The sequence below is a fragment of the Arvicanthis niloticus genome, chromosome 4 (genome assembly GCF_011762505.2).
Source record: "Arvicanthis niloticus isolate mArvNil1 chromosome 4, mArvNil1.pat.X, whole genome shotgun sequence".
Lineage (NCBI taxonomy): Eukaryota > Metazoa > Chordata > Mammalia > Rodentia > Muridae > Arvicanthis > Arvicanthis niloticus.
The window spans coordinates 42,322,096-42,342,636 of NC_047661.1; the positions used below are offsets into that span (position 1 = coordinate 42,322,096).

A 20,541-nucleotide genomic window follows, 5' to 3' on the forward strand; every position below is an offset into this window, starting at 1 on the left:
TCAGCTGGCAGTGGTTAGAAGAATGCCGTTAATCTATATCACTTTGGTTTCAGTGAGTCTTTGAAAAAAGACAGCAAAGGCAGGGTGGTACTGAAAAGAGGAGACAAATTAATGGGATGCTTACTCCTTATTGGAATTGAAAGAGATTGCAGCAATCATAACAACATCAAGAACAACAAAAGCAGCTTTTTAGGTTAAATTTTTCAGACCCAGTATTCTTGAGAATGCAATAGACTGCACTGATCAAGATTCTTACGTCTCTCCATATTGGCCAGCAGTTTGGGCACTGAAGTTATTAACAATATCTATGTTGTCTCTTGTAGCTCACCCCAGATGTTGAGTTAATTGACATATTGTTGGAATTCAGGGGAGGGTCTCTCTTTGTTTTCTGATTACCATCTCATAGCATAGCTTTACCAGTTTCACTGGAATCTAGGAGAAAGCACAGATCCAGAGTCTCAGCCCCAAGTAATGCGTGGATCAGGACTGACTTTGATACCTTTCTAGTGTGATGAAGAGACACCATGACTAAGGCAACCTATAAATGAAAGAGAGCATTTGACTTGAGGGCTTGTGGTTTCAGAAGGCATTAGAATCCATGACCATGATGGTAGGGAGCAGAGAGAGAGAGAGAGAGAGAGAGAGAGAGAGAGAGAGAGAGAGAGACAGAGAGAGAGACAGAGAGAGAGAGACAGAGAGAGAGAGACAGAGAGAGAGAGACAGAGAGAGACCAGAAGACACAGAGTCAGTGAGAAAAGATGACACAGAGAGACACACAGAAAAAAAAGAAGACCCAGAGGAGTGGGGAGAGGAAAGAAGGGAGTAGTAGGAAAGAGGTAGGATGGAGGAGAGAGAGGACAGAAGAGAGGAGAGGACAGGACAGGAGAGGACAGGAGAGGACAGGAGAAATCTTACTGGGAATGGTGTGTGGTTTTGAAACCTTTTTAAAGCCCATTCCCAGGGTCATACCTCCTTCAACAGGTATACCTATCAATTCTTACAGCAGAGTTCTGCCAACTGGATCAAGTATTCAAACATATGGACCAGCCATTTACATTCAAACCATCAAGGACCCAGACACTGGTTGGATCTTTGAGGGAGTTTATGTAAACAATGGGTTTCAGTAAAGCTTCTTATTTCTTATAATGTTTTTCTATAGGTGTTAGGAAGGCAAGTTGAGAGGAACAATGTTAAAATTTAAAGTGTAAGCTGCTTTAGCAAGTTGCTTCTGTGTGCTTACCCCATAACTGCCCCTTTTTGTTTATATATTTGATTTTTGAGTAATGAATGGGTTCGTTTGATTATTTCTTGCTCTTGGGAATTGTGGGGGATGTTTTTATTTTTATAGAACCAATACTTTGATTCATTGATTTCTTATATTATTAATTTTTGTTTTCTTTTCATTAATTTCTACTTTGCTTTTTATTATTTCTTCCCTTCTACTACTTTAGGTTCATTTTGTTCTTGTATTTCTAGACTATTAAGGTGCTTCATTGTTATTACTTACTTTTCATGATTTTTAAAATATTTATTTATTACCTATTCATTCATTCATTTATTTAGTGTGTGAGTGTTTTCTTTGAATGTATGCCTGGTATTTTTGGAGAGCAGAAGAGGGAGCTGGATCCTCCTGGGCTTGAAGTTCCTGATGATTGTGAATCAGCATTTGGTGACTTGAACTGACCCAGAACCATCTGGAAGAGCAATCAAGCCTTCTTTTTGAGGTATGCAGCTCTTTAAATTTCTCTGTTAGGCCTGTCAAATGTGCATCCAGTTTTCAGGAGTATATTGCTCAATCTTTAAGCACTTGTGCGTTTTCTGAAGTTAATTTTGGTACTGAGTTCAACCTTTATTTTAGAATTTTTTTCACGGGTAACTAACAATATGCTCTGTAGGGCTGGGAGGCTCTTCTGAGGATTCTGTAGTGTTGGTAGAGAGTAGTTGTTGAGTTAATTTGATGTAAGATGTTTAGCACCAATATTTCATTGTTGTTTTTAAAAAATCTGGATGATATATTTATTGGTGAAATTAGGGTCTTGAAGTCACTTACTGTTACTGTATTGGGGGTTGGGAGATTTTTTTTTTCTTAATGTCGACTAGTAGCTGTTTTGTGAAGTTGGGTGCACTTTAATTTGGTGCATCTATGTTTAGAATTGTAGTGTCCTTATTAGCAGATTGTTCTGATTGTCATACTTACGTGACACTATTTCTCTTTTGATTAGTTTGTTTTGAAGCCTGTTTTATCAGTCATGAGAACAGTAATGTCTGATTGCTTCCTGAACCCATTTTCTTGAAACATATTTTCCCAATATTTCATTCTAAGGAAGTACCTATCTTTGAGAGTTAGGTTTATCTCTTGTAGATATTAAAACAAACAAAAATAATAAAATAAAAAATAAAAGTAAAAAAAGGGGGGTAGGAATCCTGCTTTCTGATCCAGTTAGCTAGTATTGACTTTTTGATTAGGAGAGTTGAGACTATTAATATTCAGAGTTACTATTTGTCTTAGTTCAGGTTTTATTGCTGTCAAGAGACACCATGACCAAGGCACCTCTTATAAAGGAGAACATTTAATCAGAACTGGCTTAGTTTAGAGCTTTAGTGCATTATACTCATGGCAGGAAGCATGATGGCATACAGGATGCCATGGTGCAGGAGAAGTAACTGAGAGCTCTACATCTGGATCTGCAGGTCTCAGAAAGACACAGTGAGACACTAGGCCTGACTTGAACTTCTGAAACCCCAAAGCCTCCTCACCTAGTGATGACACACTTCCTCCAACAAAGCCACACTTACTCCAACAAGGTCACTTCTAATAGAGAAGACATCCGAGAATCAATGGGGATGACTTTAGCTGTGAGTCACAGCATTGGGGATATGGAACCTGAAGAGGCCACTTTAGGTAGCCAGGCTGGAACACCAGTAGAGCAATAGTAGAACACCAACCCACCCATAAAACTTTGGACCCCTTATCCTGTCTACAAGAAATTCAGGGACAGGAGATGGAGCAGAGACTGAGGGAATGGTTAACCAATAACTGGCCCAAATTGAGACTTATTCCAGGGCCAAGAACCAATTCCTTACACTAGTAACTTATACTTGTAGACAGGAGACTCACATAACTGTCCTCAAGAGGCTTCACTTAGCAGCTGGCTGAAAAAGTTGCAGAGACCCACAGCCAAACACTATACAGAACTTTGGAAATCTTATGGAAGACTTGGGGGAAGGATTAAGCAGAAAAGTTTATTTCTAATTTTCTTATATCTGTTGAGAACTGTTTTGTGTCTGAGTATGTGGTCAATTTTGGAGAAAATTCCATGCGGTGTTGACAAGAAGGTATCTTCCTTTGTGTTTTGGTGAAATGTTCTGTAAATATTCATTAAGTCCATTTGGTTCATAACATTTGTTAGTTCCACTATTTTTTGTTTAGTTTTTGTCTCAGTGACCTATCTGTTGGTGACAGTGAAGTGTTAAAGTCTTCCACTATCAGTATTTGAGAGTCAATATGTGGTACAAAGTGTAGTAGTGTTTTACAAACTTGGGTGCCCTTTTGCTTGGGGTAACGATAATAAGAATTGAAATGTCATCTTAGTAGATTTTTTCCCTTGATGTGTATGTAGTGTTCTTCCCTGTTTCTTTGAATTAGTTTTGCTCTGAAGTCTATTTTGTTAGCTATTAAAGTAGTTATGCCAGCTTGCTGTTTAGTCCTATTTGATTGAATATTTTTCCAACCCTTCAACCTGGTAAAGTATATCCTCAATGTTGAGGTGTGTCTCTTGGATGCCACAGAAGGATGGATCCTGTTTTCACATCCATTATGTTAGTCTGTCTTTTGCTTGGTGAATTGAGACCATTGATATTGAGAAATACCAATAGCCAATGATTATTGACTCATGTTATTTTGATGGTGGTGGTTATGAAGGTGGTGGTATGTGTGCATGTGTGTGTTTCCCTTCTTTGATTTTGCTGGTATGAGATTATTTATCTCCTGTGTTTTCATGGGTGTATTTAACTTCATTTCAAACCAAAACTAATTAAAAGAGACAGAGAAGGAAACTACATACTCATCAAGGAAAAAAACCTACAAACCTACCAGGATGACATTTAAATTCTTAATATCTATGCCCCAAGCACAACTTAATAAAAGAAATACTTCTACAGCTTCAGTCATATATAATCCTTAGGTTGGAGTTTCTCTTCTAGCACCTTTTGTAGGGCTGGATTTGTAGATAAATATTGTTTAAATTCGACTTTATCATGGGACATCTGGTTTTCTCCATGTGTGGTGATTGAAAAGTTTACAGGGTCTGTAGTAGTCTTGTCATCTGTGGTCTCTTTGAGTCTGTAGTATATCTTTAGGCCCGTCTCCATTGAGAATTCAGGTAATTCTAATAGGTCTACCATTATACGCTTTTTCTTTTGTTGCCCTTGAAGTTTTAAATATTCTTTCCTTGTTCTATATGTTTAGTGTTTTGATTATTATATACCAAGGAAACTTTCTTTTCTAGTTCAATCTATTTGGTGCCCTAAAAGGTTTTTGTACCTGTATAGGCATAGGCTTCTCTTTCTTTAGTTTAGGACATCTTTCTTCTGTGATTTTGTTGAAAATATTTTCTGGTGCCTTGAGCTGGATTCCTCTCCCTCCTCTATTTCTTGTAGTTTTAGGTTTGATTTTTTTCACGGTGTCTCAGATTTCCTGGATGTTTTGTGTCAGGAATTTTTTTTTTTAGATTAAAATTTTCTTTGACTAGTATACCTCTCTTCCATCTCCTGTATTCTGTTGGTAAAGCTTTTCCCTATAGTTCCTGTTCTAATTTTTATTTTTTTTACTTCCAGAGTTCCTAAAGTTTGTGTTTCATTGTTGATTCCATTTTTAGGTCTTGAACAGTTTGATTTATTTCCTTCAAATGTATTGTTTGAGGGGTTTTGAAGGGATTTCTTTAGGGGATTTAATCATTTGTTCTAAATATTTGTTTGTTTGTTTTTTCTAGATTTTTAAAAAAGGGATTTATTCATTTCCTCTTTGAAGACCTCTATCATCTTCAAATAGTTACTTTTAAGTTCATAAAGTTGCTTTCAGTCCTGTGTCTAAGCTGTGTTATTAAAGTTCTGCTGCTTTAGTGGGATCATATTGTCCTGGAATTATTGATTGGGTTTTTACTTCTGTGTATCTGGGTTTGAGATGATTATAGGTCTAGGTGCTGATTTCTGGATCTGTCTTTGTTGGGTGAGTATTTTGTTCCTTGGTTTCTGTTTCCTTTATGGGTATTTAGAGAGTGTGGTAGTTGTGTATAGCCTGCTTGGCTAGTGTGTTCACAGGGAATGCCTGTTGTTGTTTGAGGCTAGGATACTGGGATGAGTTGGAGAAGGAAGGTTGGAGGAAAGTTCGTTCTGATTGCTTGGAGATGTGGTCAGAGAGGAAATGGAGACTACAGCAGGTGTCCTGCTATAGATGAGACTGGGGGATTGAATCTCAGGAACAGTTGGAAAGGCGCAGGTCTTCCTTTAGCCTACTTGTTGTCCAGATAGGAGCAGTCCTTGGGTTAGTAGGAGGTGCCTTCTGCGGTTGAGGTCTGGGACAAAGCAATAGGATGGGAAGAAGGTTAGAAGAGGTAGATCTGTGGGATACACATGAGATGGGTGCAGGAGGTCAGGGCAGGCTGCCAAAGGTGCTCTGCTCCAGAGCTGGCAGTAAGACTGGAGGATTGGATCTTGGAGAGCAGAGGGAAATGAGGTCTGCTGCAGCCTACCTGGTTTTCTGGCTGGTGTGGCTTGTGGTTTAACAGGGATGCCTACTGGAGTTGGAGGCTTTTCCCTCTTCTGCTTAGCTGGTATGTTTCCAATGAATACCTGCTGGTGTTGGAAGTTGGGATAATGGGATGTGTCAGGGGAAAGAAGGTTAGGAGAGAAGGTTTTTTTTTTCCAATCTATTGTGGATGAGGTCAGAGAGGAATGGAGACCACAGCAGATTTCTTGCTACAGAGCTGGAGATGAGACAGGGGGCTGGGCTGTTGGATCTCCGGAGCAGCAGGAGAGTTGTGGTTCTTCCTTTAGCTTATTTGTTACCCTGGGAGAAGCTATCCTTGGGTTAGGAGGAGGTGTCTTTTGGGGTTAACATCTAGGACAAAGCAACAACTGTGGGAAGGAAGGTTAGAAGAAGAAGATCTGTGAGATCCATAGGAAATGAGACAAGCAAGATTGCCATGAATGCTCTGCTACAGAGATGGGAATGAGACTGGGGAATTGGATCTGGGGAACTAGAAAGGGAAGAGAAGGTCTATGGGCAGCCTATCTGGTTTTCTCTCTTTACTGCTTATATACTCTTATAGAAGGAGGAGCCTAATTAATCTCATCAATTTCAGGGACCTCCTGAAGCTATGTTGAATTATTTACTTCCTGCCTTAATGGAGCTTCCCTGCAAAATAGAGTGTTTCAACTACCCCTGGAATATCCTGTTGTTTCTCCTTTTTGCAAATATAGTGTGGTAAAATAACTTGTTGTTTTACTTTTCTTTTATAGCTTCTGTCTTAACATTTTATCCCTCCATGATGAAAGGCTTTAACCTCAAAAGAAACTGCTACACAACTATGATATATGGCTTTGAAGAATGTTCCTGGGCTTGGCTTTAAGGTTTCAGAAGACTGGTGCCTTTTCTAATGTACCCTCTGCCTTTTTCTTGTGAGACATGAACCCTTGCCTGCTGTTCCACCTGCCTGCCACCATGCCTTTGCTTCTCCATAATGGATTCTGATCCTGTGATATTGTTAGCCTAGTTAAATGCTTTCTTTTATAAGTTGCCTTTATTATGGTATCTTACCATTAATGAAAAAGTAACAAAGACATACAAAAAAAAAAAAAACAGTTCAGAGGCTACTAAAACCAATTTTTAAAGTAGTACAAGATATAGGTCAACAGGCTTTCTTCATGATGTATACCAGTGGGAATTAAATGAATACTTCATATATAAAGTATTTGCACTTCTGTGATTTACATTAGCTGGGATATGAAAATGGCTGATTTGCTGATACATGAACAGATGAAGATGATGTTGTATGTGAAATGAAATAATGCTCATTATATGAAACATTATATCCAACCATTTGCCACAACATGGAATAATCTGAAGGACATTAATTCTAATGAAACAAGCCAAAATTATAATGGAAGAGGATACCAACTTGCATATATATAGAATCCTTCCTATATGTAAAAGAACAAATACAAAGAATAAAACCATTGTCCAGAGAGTGGGTAGAGGAGATGACAATGAAAGGGCATATAGTTCTAGAAATAAAGTAAGACTGTTCTAGAGATCCAATATACAGCATAAGGGCTCTAGGTAACATTGTGTTATATTAGACTTTTTTTTTTTAAGAACTAGAGTGTTAGCCCCTTTTGTTAAAATATATTTCACTTCTGGCAGGACATATACAGTAATTTCTTCTATTATAGTACCATTCTATTACACATGTCATATAATCTGATCTTGTAACTCCTAATAGCATAAAAAATATTTAAGCTAGGGTTGGGTGGTCATTTATGTTGCCTTTTCAAGCCACTTAAATTGTGGGGATAATTTGCTGTCAGTAAAAATTACTGTATAACCCAGGGGAGTGCTAGAAAGAAGAGAAGCAGACATTACATTGTGTTTCTGGCCCAAGGTATGACTGTTTATAAACATGCATGAAAATGAGAAAGCTAGTGCATCATTTCCATAAAGTAGCTTTGGATTCCTATACAGAACTCAACTTCTCCGCTGTGTCTTCTGGAAAGACCCAAAATATTGTTTAGTTCATACAACTGCCAGTTTGATTTTATTTAATAAAATATGGCATTTTAGAATTGAAGAAAAAAGGAAGAGGAAATAATAATTCATTAACATCTTCCGGCATCAGCCAGATTTTTCTGTTGAGTTACAAAGAAAGGGGCAGTGTGTCTGTACAGAGCTCAAGATACCTTGAATTAGGATGTTTTAAAATGTTTATTAAAATGCTTATGGGGAACAAATAATATAAAGGCTATTTTAACATCCAAAGCAAATGTTTTGAAAGTTTTTTTTATCCTTGCATCATCTGGTAGTTATTGCTTTATTGTTTATGGAAAATCTGGGTTATATTTATGAGCAAATAATATAAATGTAAGTGATTCAAGGTTATAATTATTCTATATATTTTTCTTTATTTAATAATTGGAATTGACTCTAAGTCTATCTGATTATATCACAAAACCTAACATTGAAGTTATTAAAGTTCATATTTTGCTGATGATACTGCTTACACATATCTTTCATTACCCCTCTCTTGCTCATGGATGGTAACAATCTACACTTCTTCTCAATAGCACATTGCCATGATGTGCTGGCAAAGAGGAACTAGTGTGGGATTGTCAAACAATCATGTTTTCTTTAAGCCAATGCCATAAAATTAAAACCACATTTCAGGATAAGATATTCCATATGTTTCTAGCAGCCTTCTGGGAAAGGCCTTGGTACTTTTTGTAACTCAACACTGGGGTTTGTGAGAGACAGAAACAATCAGTTGAGAATCTAGTCAGTGAGCATAACTGAAAATGAACATTCTCTTGGTTCTGGCTTGACTGTTTATACCATTATATGGAATACACACACCTATGAAGAATTTTTTTTTTGGTAAAATGGAAAGGACATTCATATTTCCAAACATATTTAAAAACTTATATTAATGGCCTCATGATGTTTCTTTTTAAGTATTTTTAATATAATAGATTTTGATCATATTATATATTATCTTTAAGTATTTTCAGTACAATATGTTTGGATCATATTCTTCCCCTTCTCACAACCCCTCCAAGATCCCCTCCCCCACCAATTTTTAAAGGCAATACTTTTCCTCTGGGTATCACAAGCATAATCTATGTCATCCCATAGTTGGTTCCTGTGGAATTTAGAAATTGTAATTGAAATTAGAAAACTTTTGGGGCTGTTTAAGGTTCCAAATTGTAACTCTATTCTTGTATAATACAGAGAGTAATCTGTAACATGAAGAGAATGCAGATATGGTTACAGAAAACGTAAACAGGAGACATTAGAACCAAATTTGTTATGGCTGTGAATATAATCTAACATAAACACCCCAAAACGCTTATGCCTTACTTTACAACACATGTCAAACTTAGAAATGGTAGCATTTGAATATGATGTCCCTTCTACACTGTCCATGGAAACATTAAAGAGAGAAATTATTGAGACTCACAAATGATATGCAAATCCAACTTTCATTGTTTCCCCACTAAACCTCCCCCAGAGCTGGTAATAATCCCTGCAAATGAAGGTCTTGACCCCAGCTTCTGAGAAGCTCTCCTTTGCTCTCATCATTAGAATTACTCCAAGGACTAAAAGGGTTAAAAGACATCTAGCCAAAGGCTAGAAGTGGAACACAAGTCTAAGACCTATATTGTCAATAATTCAGAGTCTTATCCACCAAATAATAGAAGGATGTATTTTCCTAAAGCTCATGCACCATACTTAGACATAGGTATATGTGGTCAAATCTTCAGTTTTACTTCCTGACACATTTACACTGGGTTAATTGGGCTAAGTAGGCCTGCCAAAATTTCATCTTCTACTTCTAATAGTAAAGTTAAGTTGTTGGAAATTTTGTGGATTACTGCTTATCTGGGTAATACTGACCTGTCATTAAAGTTCAGTCTGATGTACACAGCAGTGTTCACATGATGCCATAGTAGATAGTTGGAAGGAATTGATTAAATGCTTATGAAATTCTCAAAGAACTAATAAAAAAATGTTAAATGTCTCCACTACTAAATGAGATGACATATTTCTCTTCATGGCTTCTATGCATAATTTAAATACGTTAGTGTCATCTGAATGTCATATAGCTCTTATTTTTTAATACACTTTATTTTTAATACAGTATATTTTGATCATATATTCAAACATATTTTAACTTTTGGTAGCAAAGGAGCAAAAAGTAGACATCCATTTCTGATGCTGAATTGAAGAGATCATGGCAAGCCAAATGGCTTGAATTCATTACTATCTTACTTTCATGTACTTTCAGAATGTTGGCTTATACCTCAACAAATTGATTATTTCTCTTCTAACAGTTCTGTTACACTCTAAAAGGCTAATGCTGGTTCAGGAATGGACTACTAAAGTGAACCCATTGGCTTGGGAGGGTTTTTTTTCCCTTCGGAGGATTTTATTTGGAGCTATTTGGAGCTCAAGTTCCTTAAAGTTCTTTCTAAGATTTCCTAATATGCAAAAAGAACCACAGGATACATTTTCATTTAAAGTAGCACTGAGGGCAATTTAGCTCTCTACACATTTTTATACAAATCTGCAGATAATTATTTAGACATTTGTTCAGTGGGAGAAAGCACAAGAAATACTCTCTTGACTGTAAATTTCAATTTAATCTTGTTAAGAAAGTCTGGCAAAAATATATCTAAAACAATTCCTTCATTTTTCTGGACTCAAAAATGCTTGCCATGGCTGCTGTAGATCTTTTGCTAAGAGGTAATATGAACAGGGTTTTGAGTGAAAGCCTAATTTAGAATAATTAAATGATGTCAGTTTGGTACTTGAAGGGAAATGGCTGCATTGTCATATGAAATAGAAAACATGTGGTATTACACAGTGAATTTTCCCAAGGATGCAAGGGGCTGATTTCACTTCCCCCACCCACCTACTTTTCAATGGAGAGCAATTGGGAATTACAGCAGAATTCTGCTCAGAGTGCAGATTGCTAAGTTTCTCAAGATCAAGGCATGTGACTTTAACATCTGTGGAATTCTGTAAACTGGTGTTTATGGTTGATACTTAACTGGTCAGTAATCTTCAGTCCATTGTCATAGAGATAGGATGCTATTTATGGGTTCTTTTGCATGCTGACAGATGTTCTATGTCTGCCTTTTCCACGCAAGTAGTTCTGCTCATGCAGGAGTTTCAAGAGATCCATCTGATTCAACAATGCAGCTTTTGAGGACTGAAATTTTATTTTAAAAATGTATCAAAAACAAAGGAAAACAAAAAAATGAGACATTAACTGTATAGGCAAAAAAGTATCTAAGAAATGAATGAATGTTTTTACTGACATATTTTATAAAACAATAAATATAATCACCTCATAATTTTAGGTGAGACCCTTAGCATCCTTGGATTTGAGTTAGAGAAAAGTTGATTTTTGTTTTCACTTTGCATGAAAGAAATTTATAATGTAAATAAGATGTGGTGGGAGAATTAGACTATGATTTTTGGAAAGGAAATGAATGCAGTATGAATAGTACCAATCACTCATTCATTTATTTGTCTGTTGAAACAGACACAACTATTTATGAATAGAGCCATGATAGTTGGGATTGCCTTTCTAGAAATAAAGCTAGCTACATTAAAATAGAAAAATAATCCAGATTCCTAGTTAATTTTTTTCTTTTTTTTGTATCCTGAAGATTTATTTATTTTTTTATTTTTCTTTTTTTATTGAATATTTTATTTATTTACAGTACAGGTATCATTTCTTTCCTCATTTTCCCTCCCTAGAGCCCCCTATTTTACTCCCCCTCTTCCTTTATGCTTTTATACCATTTTGATTACATACATATAAGGTCAATTCTAGGTTGAGGGTCCAGCAATACAATAGATGCAAATAGTTGAGGAACAAGCAATAAACACAATACAATAAACACAAATAGTCAAAGAAAAAGCAAGGCATTAAACCCAGTTACATGAACACTCCCGTGATCACTGTTTTTAAAGGCTTATCAGGATGACCAAAGTATCTGAGCCTACTTCCCTATCCTAGCCCAAGGTCATTTTCATGTCTGAAGCCTACTTCCTTGTTCTAGTCTAAAATTTAGAATCCTGTTTGAAATTATTTCTTTGTTCTGGCCTAATATTTAGATTCCTGCCTGAGATTACTTCTTTGTTGTAGCCACGATTTAGATTTCTACCTGAAATTACTTATTTGCTCTACTCTAATGTCAGATTCCTGTTTGAAGCCTACTTCCTTGTTCTTGGCCAATGTCATATTCCTGTCAAGCAGCCTCTTTCCTTGTCCTTGGCCCATGTCAGCTTCTTGCCAAGCAACCCCAAAGGCTTTCCTATAACCCGCACGTGCACGCTCTCGCCCGCGAAAGACGACACGCGCGTCAGGATCCTTCCACAACCATATTTATTTCATCAATGAGGAGAGAAGGGACGGGGGTAGGCGGGGGTCTGTGGTGCCAGCTTATATAACCCTTAGCTTGTCGTGTTTATACCCGATTGGCTGTTAGCCAGTTTGCTCGTATCCTGCCCTGGTTTGGGCCGTGAGTTTGGCGTCTCTAACCGTAGCGCTTTATCGTATGGAACTAGCTGCCTGAGAGGAAGTGGGCTGTATCCTGAGCAAGCTCAGCAGCTTGAAGTTTTCCTCTCTGCACTTCCCTAGCTGCCAGTTCGCGCGCTCCATCCCCCTCAAATGGAGCCTGAGCTCCGGCGCGGCTCATAACATCTCCCCCTTTCTGTTTTATTGATTGGGTAGGGTGAATCAGTTGTAACTGAGTGCAACTGTACAGTGAGGGAAAACAGAGGCCTGATCCCCTGTGCAAGTGGGGATATTGTAATGGGTTTATTTCCCATACCCATCCCAATGCCTTTTTTCGGGGAAAGGAGACCTCCTCTCCATGGTGCCCAGCGGCCGTCTGTGTGCATGGAGGGGGCTATGGCATCAAACCTTTATGCAATCAGGCATGTTTTCAGGAAATCTATCCATGTCCGTGGAACATTCCTTGTCGAGTGCCCACTCGACAACCTCAACTGATAATAAGGCACTCTTTAAGGCTCATGTTAGAAGCCCAATAAAGGCCAGGAACACCTATCCCAGTGCAATGAGGCGAAGCCTCGATGGGGTGCAAAGGCTGTTCGTGGCTAAACAGAGAAGACAACTATTCACCACTACTTGGAGATATGGATTCAGTTTTTCCTCAGCATAGATAACCACACTGCTGGACTAGCTCCCTGCTCCATAGCCATAAGCGCTTGGGTAATGAGAGCCTTGTCACGTTTTTGTTGAGCTTTAAGCTTACAGACCAACCAAAGCATGAACACTAATCCACAGCACAGGGCTGCACCAAACAGGCCCACTCCCACCCACTCTTTAAAGAAAGAAAAAGCTGAAGAGATCCAGGAGTAAAGTCCTTCAGTCATCGACAGGTCAATTCTTGTTGCGTTGATGGTCACAATCGCTGCTCTCAATAACTCCATGGTTTCCTCAAATCCTTCAGACCAGTTTCCTGTAAGATATAAAGACAATTTTCTAGACAAATTGGCAGCTCGAGTAAAATTTTGATACTGTACGCTAGTAATGCAAAGCGCTCCAAGTTTTCTTTCACATCCCAATTGGGCCAATTGAAAGAGGATGTCTAATCTCTCTTCCACCAAATCAAGGCGTTGGTTAACAACCATCAGCCCGCCTTTTAACTGGGCTGTAGCAGATGCATGGGTATTCATAGCCTCTGTAGCTGATATCTGGTTGAGTGTTGTACTTGTTTGTACAGATGAGGCCATGGCAATTCCAGCAGCAGTCGCAGCAGCGGCTGCAAGAGATATAGCCGTTACAATGGCTGCAGTAATTCCAAAGTCTCTTTTCTGTCGGAATAGAGACAAGGTAGAGGGGGTCTCCACTGGAACTGGAATCCATCGTGGAACTCTAGCAACCATGGCTCTGGACGCCCATCGGGCATCCCTGCACAGAGACATTTCACAAGTCTCATTGGTGCAGTCTATAAATGAATTATTTGAAAGAATAAACAAGAAAGGAGGATAAACACAGACAGGGGTAGGTAAAAAATCTGTCTGCTTAATCAGAGTTTTATTCACTCCAGTGATCAACTGAGTTACATCTGTTACTTGTGGAGCCCGATCACCTTCCTGTTTAACCATGGTTCCATTAATAATTCCCGTGAAATATGTCCTTCCAGCCGCCCCGCCTTGAAGAAATACTAGGGAGTTAAGAGTAGTACAGCTACCATTAATTCCACAGAGTAGCCATTTGTGAAAAGGATTCATACTATGGCCCTGTAAGAAGGGGCCTTCTCTCATTACCGTATTAGCTTTGGGGTCCAACATCATGTTGGGTGAGAAAGAGAAAGTCTTATTGGCATCTGCCCATCGTGTTATACGGGACTGACATTCAGACCAGGGCAGAATTCCTCCCTCATCTTCTACGCTACAAAGAGGGGAGACTTTGGGTTGATGGGGGTACTCCCCGTCTGAGAAGTTAGGTGGTAAAAATGTCCCATTTAGCCAAATAGCTGATTGCCAAAAGGGTTGTGAGAACTCAGTATGTTTATTGTTTTTCTTAATTGTCGTTTTTGCCCATTTTCTCTGGTCATAAAACCATCCCAAAGCCCTCCTCGAGAGAGGTATACAGTCTCCATTCTCAGATGTTTGAAAACAAAGAGAGCCTCGTTCTGGCAAGGAGCGAGTCTCGCCTAATGGGGCCCTTGTAGGGTCATATGGCATATAGGGCAGATCTAGAGTCTTATTTGTTGTGAAGAATTTAGGAAAAACTGCTGCACTATGTCTGACCGGCATAGGTTTTGGAAAAGCAGATAGAATAGCCCAACGATATTCTCCCCATATACTAGGAACCCAATTCTGGAGAATCATCGTGAGGACTGGAATTAACTTCCAAGGAATCCATCGGTTCATTTCTAGGTGTTAGGATCTTTCTTGTCAATCTCTCAGGTAACCAGAACGGGTTATCTTCTTCCTGTGGAAAAACACAAATAGCTCCCCTGGATCTTATTAATATAGGATCCGGGCCTTTCCATTGACCAGTCAAGACATCTTTCCATTTGACCATTTCTTTTGGCCTGTCAGGCTCTAAGCAATGACGGTCAGCCGCCGTATGGCCTTGACTGTCCACATTTAGAAAATTAAGAGTGAACAGTGCTATAGAGACTGTTACTCGTGGCACTGAGGGTAGAGCTTCCTCGACTCCCCCTCTTTGTCTTATTAAATAAGACTTGAGAGTGCGATGAGCCCGTTCTACAATGCCTTGTCCTTGAGGGTTATAAGGGAGACCCTTCAGATGAGTCACTCCCATTTGGCGACAGAATTGTCCAAATTTTTGAGAAGTGTAAGCTGGTCCATTGTCAGTTTTAAGGACCTTAGGCTTTCCCCAAGCACTCCATGCTTCGAGACAATGCTGAATAACATGGGCTGCCTTTTCTCCGGCTAATGGAGAAGCAAACATCACTCCAGAACAAGTATCAATAGAAACATGTAAATATTGCAATTTGCCAAAGGATGGGATGTGAGTAACATCCATTTGCCAGATCTGTAGTGGCCTGATTCCTCGAGGGTTGATTCCAACATGAGGCACAGGTAAGAATTGACAGCAATTTTGACATTGAGTTACTATATCTCTAGCCTCTTTTCTAGTTATGTTAAATCGACGACGTAACGTCTCAGCTGTCACATGGAATCTTTTATGAAAGTCTTTAGCCAAGTCTAATTTTGGCGAAAGGGCAATTGTAATCAACTTTGTGGCTCGATCTGCCAGGTCATTTCCACGGGACATGGGTCCCGGTAGGCCTGAGTGAGCCCTAATATGTGTAATAAAAATAGGGAATCTTCTATTAACTAAGGTAAACTGAATCTTTTGAAAAACTTTTACGAGTTTACTGGATGTCTTAATTATTCCAGCCAATTCTAAAACTTTTACTGCATTTACCACATAACAGGAATCTGAAACAATATTTAAGGGACCTGGAAAAATTTCCAGAACCTCTAACACCACTAAACATTCCACAATTTGAGGTGAAGTTTCATGGTATTGTTCGGATGTAACTTTGTTATTAACCACATAGGCACCTACTCCTGTTTTTGACCCATCTGTATAGACCACCATTCCATCTAGGAGTGGTTCCTGAGATATAATGCGTGGAAATACAATAGCTTGAGTTAAGGCAAATTGTAAAATGGGATGTTTGGGATAGTGATTATCTATCTGACCATTAAAGGAAGTGACCAACACTGCCCAAACATCAGAGGTAGCAGTTAATATTTGGACTTGATGGGCAGTATAAGGCACTATTAAAACCCTAGGTTCCCTTCCAAAATGGGTAATGGCTGCTTTTAGTCCACGAAGGGCAAGCTGAGCAACTGCATCTGGATACCATTCAATAATCTTTGCAGGAGAGGCATTGGGATGAACCCATAACAAGGGCCCATCCTGCCATAACACAGCAGTTGGTAAGTGTCTAGTTTTAAAAACACATAAGTCAAAGGCTTTGGTTTCATCTATGCGTTTTAGCTGGGCATCTTGTAAGGCACTTTCTACCACTTGTAGAGCACGGCTTGCAGCCGGTGTTAAATCTCTTGGTGAGGAAATATGAGCATCCCCTTCTAAAATATCAAACAAAGGTTTTAATTCAGCAGAGGGAATTTTAAAGAATGGTCTCAACCAATTTATATCACCCAATAATTTTTGAAAATCATTCAAAGTGTGTAAATGGTCTCTGCGAATCTCTAATTTCTGAGGAACTATTTTTTCTGGGTAAATAACTGTCCCCAGAAAAGAGCCAATTTCTGAAATTTGAACTTTCTCAGTAGCAATATGCAGGCCCCATTGTTCCAGGGTTTTTAGTAATAAAGGGTATGAGGTCTGCAAAATATCTAATTCCTTATGACACATGAGAATGTCATCCATGTAATGAGCCAGTAACAAAGAGGGAAATTGCTTCCTAATTGGCTCAAGGGCCATTTGTACATATAGCTGACATATAGTGGGGCTATTGGCCATGCCTTGAGGCAAAACTTTCCACTGATATCTTTTGTCTGGTTCAAAGTGATTAACAGCAGGTAAGGTAAATACAAATCTTTGTCTATCTTGTGGGCATAAAGGAATGGAGAAAAAACAATCTTTAATGTCTATAATAATAATCCTCCATTGCTTAGGTAAAGCAGAAAGTAAAGGTAGGCCTCGTTGTACAGAGCCAAATAGCCGCATCTGTGCATTTATGGCCCTTAAATCATGGAGAAGTCTCCATTTACCTGACTTCTTTTTTATGACAAAAATAGGTGTATTCCAAGGAGAGGTAGAAGGCTCTAAATGACCAAGCTGTACTTGTTCTTTAATTAACCTTGTAGCAGCTTCTAATTTCTCAGAGGATAGGGGTCATTGAGGAACCCATATGGTCTCCTCCGTAAGCCAGGGTATGGGCATAGAACCCTCAATGGCAACTAGGGAAAACCCAAACCTTGTCTTCCTGTACTACTCTCTTGTGAGATTGGGCTTAACCTTCCTTGTTCTTTTCTGCCAAGGCCTTTTCCTTCCTTATATCCCATCTTTTTCATAATATCGATGGCTTGTTGAGAATACTCATTAGTTAATGTTAATCCTAGGTCTTGTAAGATGTCTCTTCCCCAGAGATTAACAGGGAGAGGAAGCACATAAGGTATAAAGCTTCCTGTTTGACCTTCTGGTGCCTGCCAAGTCAATGAGCGTCAACTGACTGCAGGGCTGGCTTCATATCCCAACCCTTGTAAGGAGTGGGATGATTGTGTAACAGGCCATGCCTTAGGCCACCAGTTGGAGGCAATAATAATTCTGTCAGCTCCTGTGTCCAGAATTCCGATAAAGTTCTTTCCCTCTATCATTAATTGTAAGGTGGGTCTAGTTTTAAGGTCAACTACCAAGTGAGCAAAGTCAGCTCCTGAAGAACCAAGTCCCTTGGCATCTCTAGACACCCCAGTGGACGGGAAACAATTATGTAAATTTGGAAAAACAACCAATTGAGCAATCCTATCTCCAGGAGAGATAGAAAATATACCTTGTGGACAAGAACAGAGAACTTGAAGTTCCCCAGTATAATCTTGGTCTATCACACCAGGATGAACCACAAGCCCTTTCAAGGTAAGAGAGGAGCAACCTAGAATGAGGCCAACACTTCCCTCAGGCAGGGGGCCTTTAAAATCAACTGTAATAAGTTGTACACCCATATGAGGCATTAATAAGAATCGGGAGGTGGAGCAGAGGTCCAATCCTGGGGAGCCTCTTGTAGCTCTGTGGCTAGAAGTGTCCTCTGGTTGCTGATATGTGTCCCATATTTTTTGGGGCCCTGGGATCTGGGGCCCTGAAATCCGTTTTTTGGAATACTTTGATCTCTTCCCACTGGTGGGGAATCATGTTGAATAAGCTTTCCCTGAATATCTCTAACTGAGCGACACTCATTAGCCCAATGATAACCTTTTCTGCATTTTGTACAAAGCCCTGGAGTTCTTTTTTGTGTGGAAGCACGACATTCTCGTTTCAAATGACCTGGTTTGCCACAGTTATAGCAGACTTTACGGCTGCCAGGACTAGAGCGGTTTTGGCTTTGTAAGATAGCCGCTGCAAGGCCAGCATTAGTAAGAGGGCCTCCAAGTCCTCGGCAAACCTTTATCCAGTCTGTTAACCCTTTGTTTCTTCTAGGGGTAATGACTGCCTTGCATTCTGGTGAGGCATTTTCATACACCAGTTGTTCTATCAATGGTTTGACTCGCTCTGGGTCTCCAAAAATTTTGCCTGCTGTTTCTGTCATCCTAGCCACAAAGTCTGAGAATGGCTCTTGGGGGTCTTGTAATATTTTTGTTAGGTGTCCCCCGGCCTCACCTTTCTTGGAGAGGGCCTTCCATGCTTTAATAACAGCAGCTGAAATTTGGCCCTATGCTCCCCAATCGTAATTTGTTTGATCATTAACATACTGTCCTTGTCCTGTTAACAATTCAAACGTCCACTCTCTTTGATTGCCTTCTGTATTGGCATTGGCCCTTGCCTGTACTTGAGAAGCATCATGCCATAAGGCTTTCCATTCCATGTACTGTCCCATATTAGGGAGAGCAGCTTTTACTGTACTTTGCCAATCATTCGGAGTCATAGCCATAGTGGCAAGTCTCTCAAGCTGCATTACTGTAAAATTAGCATCAACTCCGTATCTGTTAACTGATTCAGCAAGTTCCTTAATGGGACCATATTCTACCGGTGCATAGACTCGACCTCCTTCCGCAACCTCAAACACCGGAAAGGCCTGCAATAACTTTTTCTTATCTCCCTTTGACAGGAAGGAATCTGAGCAGCGCTTCTCCACATAAGGCTTCTCCACATAAGGTGGAGGGGCACTGGAAACAATGGGTTGGGGGAGTGCATCAGGCTGAGAAACCGTGCAGTCCCTATTTCCTGTTTTCTTCTGCTTTTCCAGTTTGCAGCGGCAGCTGCTTATCATAGTAGGCTGTCTGTTTATCTGAGATTTCCTCCTCAGAGGAGCTGAGTTCCTCTGGCTCACAATTATCAATTCTCAAGGCTTTCAGTTCCTGTACCGGATACAGGGGTTTTCTTTCTGGAGCCTTGGTTCCCTCCCTACCTTTCTCTTCTAAGGTATATCTCTCCCTATTTTTCTTCTCCGTATATTTCTCACTTATATGTGTGCTTCCCCTTATCTCTCTCTTCCATAGACTGTGAGTCTTTGGAAGGGCCTGATGCTTCTGGTATACCTTTTTCCTTTTTTCTGCGAGCTCTCAATCTCTTATTCCACTCTGATTCTGACATGCTGTTCTGAAGGTCTTCTAGCACCCCCTGGCCTGTCGCTATAGCCGGACTGCATTTCTCATCCAGTAGACATGACCTAACTAGCTTCCACAGTGGTCTAGTTCCAGGCATTAATTTCCCATTCTGCTGTTCTCTAAGCAAATCACCCTCCAGTTTGTCCCAGGAAGCGAGCGTTAGTGACCCTGAGCAGATATACCAGGGAGCTATGCGATCCACTTCCTTTACAAACCTCTGCAAAGTCTTGGTGGGAACTTTTAATTCATGTTGCCTTAAGAGTGATTGAAGAGCCGTAACCACAGAATGTGAAGTTCCCATGCTGCCCTCTTACGTACGAGAGGAGCGAACACACAGGGAGGGGCACTGCGGCTTATGTACGTCCGACTAACCACGCCCAATGGCTGCAATTTTCTTTTTTAAAAGTGTCCCGTTTAACAAGAATATTTGTGGAAGCAGAATGAAACCAAAAGGAACAGAATGAGTGCTACCAGAACAATAGCGAAGGCTTCAAGGGCTCCTGCTAGCTGAAGATAAAAATGCATGCCTTTCAGAGCTTACCTCGTCTTGTGGTTCTGAATCCTGCTCCGCAAAAGCGGAGGGCCCCCGTCTGTGGCACCAGCGGTGGTATGGCTTATCCCCGGTTTCTCAGCACCAGCTATAACCCGCACGTGCACGCTCTCGCCCGCGAAAGACGCGTCAGGATCCTTCCACAACCATATTTATTTCATCAATGAGGAGAGAAGGGACGGGGGCAGGCGGGGGTCTGTGGTGCCAGCTTATATAACCCTTAGCTTGTCGTGTTTATACCCGATTGGCTGTTAGCCAGTTTGCTCGTATCCTGCCCTGGTTTGGGCCGTGAGTTTGGCGTCTCTAACCGTAGCGCTTATCGTATGGAACTAGCTGCCTGAGAGGAAGTGGGCTGTATCCTGAGCAAGCTCAGCAGCTTGAAGTTTTCCTCTCTGCACTTCCCTAG

At 40.0% G+C, this 20,541-nt stretch overlaps 1 pseudogene; it reads right to left on the reverse strand.

Moving 5' to 3' along the window:
* Positions 1 to 14,785: 14,785 nt before the first annotated feature.
* Positions 14,786 to 19,886, reverse strand: LOC117707321 (igE-binding protein pseudogene; annotated as a pseudogene).
* Between the last annotated feature and the right edge of the window lie 655 nt (positions 19,887 to 20,541).